Raw genomic sequence first — 7,450 nt, forward strand, 5'->3', positions numbered from 1 at the left:
AAGGAAAATAAAAGCAACCCCAAAAAACGGAAATTAAATCACAAACGACTTCATTAAAATAATAATCAAAGCCTCATGAAAGCATACAGAAATCCTGTAAGCTCTCTCTTCTTTGAAACTTGAATCTTATCTACCCCTGTCAAGGTTAATTGTTGCTGGGTTCAAAGCATGGACAAGCTTTCATTAAGACTGGAGTGCTGAGCAGTGGCTGGGCTGTGTTTGTCTGCTGGGTGGTTTGATAAGGGTCAAATTCAGTCCAGTACATTAAGGAGGGAGTTTTATCTGTAACTGCATTTCATTATATGTGTGGGTTTAGATCTGACTCTTAATATTTCTTGAGTGTCTTCTCCCGAGGTTATAATCTGTGGAGCAATGACAGAGGTGGTTGCTTTACGTTGTTTTTCTCCACACCGCTTTGAAGACAACAGTATGGCAATGTTATCAGATCTGGAGTGCAGGAGCAGCTGTTAGAAAGTCACCCTAACATAAAAGAACCTCCTTGTTTATCTGTTGAGAAGCAAACGTTCTGTCCTAGGAGGCAAATCTTCCTAATCTTCTAGTTAGTTAACCTATAAAGAGCCAAGGCTGATTTATTTATTTTTTTTGACCCTGGTTTGAATCGCTGTAAGAGCCCAACCTGTGCAGTGCAGTTGGACTTGATGATCTTGAAGACCTTTTCTACCCTGAGCAATTCTATGATTGTGTGCCTTCAGGATCACAGCTCTGTTGGCTGATGTTTTTATTCGTGTAGCTCATGTTCTGCTGAAGGGGTGCATCGATAAGAGGGGCTATAAAGAACATTAGCAATGAAAAAATAACAAACTACGTCAGTGTTAACGAAAATAACAATGAAATGGGCATAATGAGTACTAGAAATAGCCTTATAACCTCTTGAGCTGGGAAATATAAATACATATTCTAAATGACAGTTCCCACCCTCTGCCCTGTCCTTCTATTTTAATCAGTCATGTTCAACTGGCAAGGTTAATATGGGAGACAGTATTTCACATGCAAATGAGTTAAGATTATGGTTCTGCTTGGGTAAATCACAGGAACTCTTCAATGCCTCAATTTACTCAACCTTAAAACGGGACTATTGGCATTCTCTTCACCCCTATTCTATCCCTTGAGATCCTCAAGCTCAAAAGGGCACTGATGAGATACAGGAAGAGTAGTGCAATGAGTGAGGTCACGTTGATGGTGGGGCTTGAGATCATGGAGGTCTTTTCCATCCTAGATGATCCTATGATTCTGCATTATTTTCTGACTTTCTGCCATTTGTACGAAGTGGAAAAGAGGCTTGCTTGTATTAGTGCTGGAATCCTTCCTGGTAATTGTGTTAGAGCTGGCAGTGGGGAAAGTAAATTTGTTTTGGAAACAGTTTTTTTCTTTTTTTTTTTACTAGGAATTTTCATAACTTTATCAAGACTTTCCAAATCTTTTCATACCAAATGAAATTCCTGAATTCCTATTAAATGCAACTTGATGTGATTGATTAGCATTACATCTCCAGTTTTTCCTTCAGCCCACTCCTTTCCTGTGGCCTGTTTTCATTTCCTTGCTAATCCAAGCGTGTCTAATGTGCCTGGTTAGCTTGGGGAGGTTTTTCTTTTTTTTATGGTACAGATATGTGAGGGAGATCTGGCTAAGATTGTGTTTAACAGTTGGCATCCATAAATATAGGTGGGGGGAGAAGGATAACAGAAAGGTCAGGGAGAGATGCTGCTGGTAAAAAGAGATGGTGAGGAGGTAAAACATGTAACTTTGGCAACGGGGGATGAAAAATACATGCGAATTGATCCAGATGCAAGAACTGCAATCCTATTGGGCTTGTATTGCTTTCTGCTGTCGTGTTAGTTGCTTGAAAAAATGTGAGCAACCGCTCCCTGTCTGTGTCAGGCAGCCCTTGTCTTCAGCTGCCAGGCTCTGGCTCTATGCACTGTCACGTTCCTCCTTTGGCGAGCTCAGAAGTGCTGGTGATAAGCAAGCATCCTTTGCTGGTGTGCTGAAAGAAAGGCCACCTTGCCTTGCAAGTGCTCTCTCTGAAGACAGCTTTGGTGATTGCATTTAGGGAGGTTAGTCCATTTGTTCTTGCTGTGAATTACAGAAACCAGACCTCTCATTTTCATACAGTCTATATCCACTAGCAACCAGCTGGTGCTAGTATTTGGTATCAGCTGGGAGCCTGGTCAGGAAGCTTTTATTTACTTATTATTTTTAAAATTCATCTCTTAATCTCTGCTACCTTCTCAGTGTTGCTCTCTACCTTCTTGACCTGTCTCATTCACCGCTTACACAAACCCCAGCAGTGTGCTGTGGGTAGGTGTGAGTTTCTTGGTGCAGTGACCAGACGGTGCCATGCAATAAGACCGTGATAGAGACTTCCCTAGTCTCACTTCAGCACTCTGGGAAGTATGAACTCAGCATGATCTCTATGAAGCTGGAGTAAATAACTGTGTAGCTCTGGAATAACCTTCTTTTGCAGTCTAGTGCACTTCCATGTGTGAAAATGGGTAGGCGTGCAATTTATTAGGCTAAGAAAGCGAAAGGCTGTGGCTTTTAAATGATTTGTGTGTTTATTTTTATGAACAAATCCCACACTTCCTTCATTAACAGCAAGTATTTACTTTTAGGTACAGCACAAATCTGATGTTGAGTTTAAGGTTAAATAAATCCCCATTTATGGAAAAGCTAAGTTCCTACGCTTCCAAGTCTCTTCACGGTAAGTTTGGGTTCCGTGTCTGTGTTGGAGACTTAAAGTTGAGCAGCCAGAGCTCCAACCAAGCAGGAAGGGTCAGATTTTAGGCTGTGTTAAAGATTGGGGCCATTAAATAGCATGAAAATCCTTTCATGTGGCTGGGGGGGGATCCTCTGGAGACAGGCAGAGGCCAGCCTTGTTGGAGGAAAGACTGGGAGCAAGGTGAGGACAGGAATCCAGCCTGTCTGAGGCACAGGATAAGGTTTCACTTCTGGGGTTTGGTTCATTTGCTAAAGCAAACAAAACCTTGGTTTTGACTTTGCTCGTTTGTTTCTCTTGTTTTTTTCTGGAAATGTATTCCTTCATCAAGAGGTGCAGGAAGCTTTGCAAAACTCGATTGGCAATGAGACACTCTCAAGCAATTTCATTTCTTTTTTTTGAAAGATTTCCAGGTGTGGGTTCCAATCAGCTGAGCATGGAACACCCAGGCTCTCTTACAGGTTTGGTGCCAGGGATTTAGTCACCAATGTGATTCTGCAATATGCTGTAATGGTGGCTATTGCTTTATGAATATTTATGAAAATTTTGTTCCAGTGGCATCAGACAGCTTTTTGAGGTTTGAACATGTTTGTTAGAGACTCAGAGGTCTCTGGGTGATGAAGTTTACAGAGGAGCTAGCATCTGTCTTTGGTGCCAGTGTTGATGTGCCTTGCAGCAAGGGTCGTTAGCATACAATTGTCTCTTGAAATCAGGTGAAGCCTTTGGGCTTTGCCTTGATTTTCCCAGTGTTGGAGGAGCACTGTAAGGCTCTCTGTCCTCCCTCCTGCCTGGAGGTGGTAGTTACACCTGAGATGACTGTGGACAGATGAACAGACACCACAAAAATCATAGAATGCCTGGGTTGAAAAGGACCACAATGCTCATCTAGTTTCAATTCCTCTGCTATGTGCAGGGTCACCAACCATCAGACCAAGCTGCCTAGGAAAATCATAGAATCAGTAAGGTTGGAAAAGACCTTTAAGATCACTTAATCCATTTGTCAACCCATCACCATCATGCCCTTTTCAAGAGCTTAGTGCTGCACATTCTGTAGGAGCAGATCTCCTGTGCTCTGAATTCCTATATCAGTGCCATGGGTGATGGCTGACAGGAACTCTGCCCTCTGCTCTCATACATGGAAACCAATCTGCAGTGATCTGCCACTGAAGCCACTACTAATGATAGGCATTAGCATAAGCAAAGCTAATTCACTGACTTCTCTCCAGTGCACCATATAATTGATTTCATCAAATGAAGTCTATGCGATTAAAGCTCTGGAAGTGAAGGGAGATCTACAACTCAATTGTAGTTCAGCCACAAATCTATTTCTTTTTTTTTTTTCTTTTTTTGACAGCTTCAGCTTGTTGGGGAGGCCAGAAAGAATGGAGGTTTTACGAGGGTTGATATGCTCTTTATCACTGACATTTCATACCCTGGCTGAAAACGTTGCAGGTATTTTTTGGATTAGTCACGGGAGGGAGAAGTCTGGGTCAAGACAGTCGTCTGGCTATGAAGAGCTTTAGCCCTGCATAAACCTAAGTATGTTTTTTATCTGTAAGTTTTGTTGTTACTGTGCAGAATGCAGAACTGGGGAGAAATGAATATGTATTCATTCAAACCGACAGGCATTCAGCTTTTAGTGACTTTTATTCTCTTTAGCAAAGTCATTGCAAGTCAAGGGTAGCTCTACATTTGGGCTGTGCTGGTGTATATATCAATAGTGGGCTGGTTTCCAGCAGTCACAAATGGAGAACTGACCTTTAAATGTGCCTTCCAATTCAAATGATTCCATGGTTCTATGAACTGCCATGGTCCTGTCCCAGCTTTTTCCCATGACTTCAGCAAGTTTCTCCATGATTGAGGATAGTAGGTTCAGCCTGTCACTGAGCTGGTGACCCCAGTATGTTCCAGCTGCCCTGTCTTTTCTGGGTGCTCATCTTTTCCTAGAGTGTCACTCCCTACTGAGCCAACCGCACCACTGTACACAGTGGTTTTATATTTCTCTCCATGCAGAGCGATTTATGAGGTTGTGATATTGGCACTCAACTGTGTATTTACCTTTTTACTGCTGCCTGCAGCCCTAGAGAAAAGCTGAAAACGTTACTGAAAGAGAGCTGATCCAACTCCTGTCTGTGCTGTGATCCTGTGGGAATGTGGTAGTCACCTGGGATGTATTCTATACCAGGAGGTCCTTGCTCTAAGCTTTCAATGGAAGTGCTGGAAGGCAGTAGGAATTGGCAAAAGAGACTGCCCCGGTGCATCAGTGGGAGCTGCTAGCATGCAGCTTGGCAGAAACAAACTTTAAGGATGGATTTGTAAATGGAGAAGGCATTAGGGTGAGTGTGGGGCTGTAATGCAAGGTAATGCTTGCTGTCTGGGGAGAGGAAAGGAAAATGGGGGGGAGAGGTATCTTCCGAGTAGCAACAGTAATCCATGAGAAACTAGCAGAGAAATAGAAGCAATAAACATAGTTAACTTTGAAGGGACACTGCAGTCTTTTTTTCTTTTTTCCTGTCTGCTGCTCTGTTTCCTATTCATGATAAACACCATGCCCAGAAGCAAAAAGGAGAAATTAGACCACATCTTCTGGAATGCTTGTGTAACTGGAGGAATGATGGATACTCTCTGTGAATGGCCACTGCAGAAATAGCTTGTGCATACGTGCTGTGGGAGTACAGCCCATCCAAAATATGCCATTTAGTTTTTTTTCTATAGATGGAACTGTTTTCCCTTGGGGTGCCTTTTTAAGAATGGCTTGGATCTATCCAATGGATATGTCTGCTGCAGCTTTTGAAGGCTTTATGAGGCTGGATCTTTTGGGAAACTTTGATTCTCTTTTGTTCAGTTGTTGCTGATTTTTCATAGCTGGAATGGATGCAGGATTGGTTTTGGCCAAGCAATAGATCTTAGGCTCTTCAGGGAGATATGTTAAGGGAGTAGTCAAGTGAGAACTGGTGTCTCCTATCACTGATCTCGTCAGCCTCATGGTTTCCATGAAGTTGTATGAGATGTGGTTGCATCATACAGATTGCTTGGGTGCTAGTTTACATCCAGGTAGGTTGAAAGTGCCAGAAAAAGCAGTTTTCTGGGTTCACTAGCTTTAAAGCAGTCATGTCGCTCCCATCTTTTTATTTCAAGGTTACTCTCATTTGTTCTGGAAGGAGCTAAGATTGCACAGATCAGAGAGGTTCAGAAATGGAAGGAGCAGGAAAACTGAGAACACCATCCAGAACCCTAAATTTCCCTGTGCACCATCACCTTATTCCTGAACTGACCTACAGACCGTGTCCTGCAGAGCTGTGCTTCACCAGCAATCCTTGTCCCTTTTTGCTTTGCTTACACAGCTGGTTTTCAAGTACTCTTGAAAAAACATACATTCAATACAAATATTATCCCTGTACATCCTCCCTCTGTTATTTCTTGTGTGCGGGATCAGCAGTTTGCAGAGCATACCTCGAATCCCATCAGGGGCCAGAGCTGCCCACAGCCTAGGAGAAATATTGCCTTACAAACTCCTTCACCCGGTCGGTCCAAAGAAGTGCAAGTGGTGACTGGGAAAGGTATAGCAGCCCTGGGATGGGTTGTGTTCAGTCAGGCTGTAAAAAGGCACCAGGTTCTGAGAGAGGCTTCAGTCCATAGGGAGAGATTGTGAGGTGTGAGGTTGCTGGCTTTGTGCAGGTTATTACACTTCCATTGCTGATTTCTAAATGGAGTCCTGTTGCTGAGAGAGACCAGGTTTGTCTTTACTAAAAACTTAGGGGTGGGTTTTTTCTGTTCCAAGGCATGTATGTAACTTTAGATGGCCATCTCTGTGCCTCATCACCTCTGAGATTTTTCCACTGACATTCACCTCGAGAAGCTACAAAGAGGTAAAAACTACAGTGGCTTGCCGTGTTTTTGCTATAGTGGCTGGCTTTGATATAAATCCTCAGGGTAAAAAACACCTTCCTTTTGCAGCGAAAGCAAAGGCTGAGGGATCTTTCATGAAACAGGCTTAGTTCCTCTGGAGGACTGACATCCCCATTTTTAAGGCCTAATTGCATGAAGTTTCCTGTGATAATTTCTTAGACAGCAAGGGAAAGCTGTTGGAGCCAGCCTCCAGCATCGAGAGGCTCAAGCCCAGCAGGTCGGTGTGGTGGCTCGATAGGGCAACAAAGAGATCCAAAGAACTGAGCAACAGCGGTCCTGTCCTATGTGCTTAGAGCTTTTATTTCTCATCCATTACTAACACAAATTCCTTGGGTTGATCAATATTAAAATGGCTCACTTAAAGGCACGTTTCCTTTGCGACTTCCTTTATAACGTTCTCGTGATAAAGGGATGCTCTGTAGTATCAAATTGTCCCTGCTTGAGAGTGGAGGCAGTGCTCATAGAAAGGCATTGGTCTGACTCTGGATTCGGGGCTCAACCAAGGCTGGACTTCCTACCTTCATGTTGGAGCTGCTGATGTACACTTTCCTTCTCAGCTTTGTCCCCCATATGATGTCACAGCCCCCTGGTTCCACTTGCTGTATGGGTTCTTGTTTCCCAAGATGACAGCCATCAAAGGATGGCTGGGCAGCTGCTCAGATCTCCCTGCCATTGGGAGCTAGAGCCTTGTGTGCGTTAAAGCTTTCCTGCTCCTCAGTAGTTCAGATAGCTTTGTGTCTGGCAGGTAAAAATTTCTCAGGTTCTAAATCTTCTAAACCTTTTTCTTTTTCTTTTTCTTTTTTT

General features: G+C 43.2%; 1 protein-coding gene across 1 annotated transcript in view; it reads left to right on the plus strand.

The window, feature by feature from the left end:
• Positions 1–7,450, plus strand: part of ACKR3 (atypical chemokine receptor 3) — a 123,587-nt gene that overhangs the window by 99,225 nt on the left and 16,912 nt on the right. Inside the window, exons 4-5 of the transcript XR_004160246.1 lie at positions 2,634–2,722; positions 4,092–4,189. The gene's annotated coding sequence lies outside the window, so the exon portion shown is untranslated. The remainder of the gene's footprint in view (positions 1–2,633; positions 2,723–4,091; positions 4,190–7,450) is intronic.

This window comes from Meleagris gallopavo, chromosome 7 (assembly GCF_000146605.3).
Source record: "Meleagris gallopavo isolate NT-WF06-2002-E0010 breed Aviagen turkey brand Nicholas breeding stock chromosome 7, Turkey_5.1, whole genome shotgun sequence".
Lineage (NCBI taxonomy): Eukaryota > Metazoa > Chordata > Aves > Galliformes > Phasianidae > Meleagris > Meleagris gallopavo.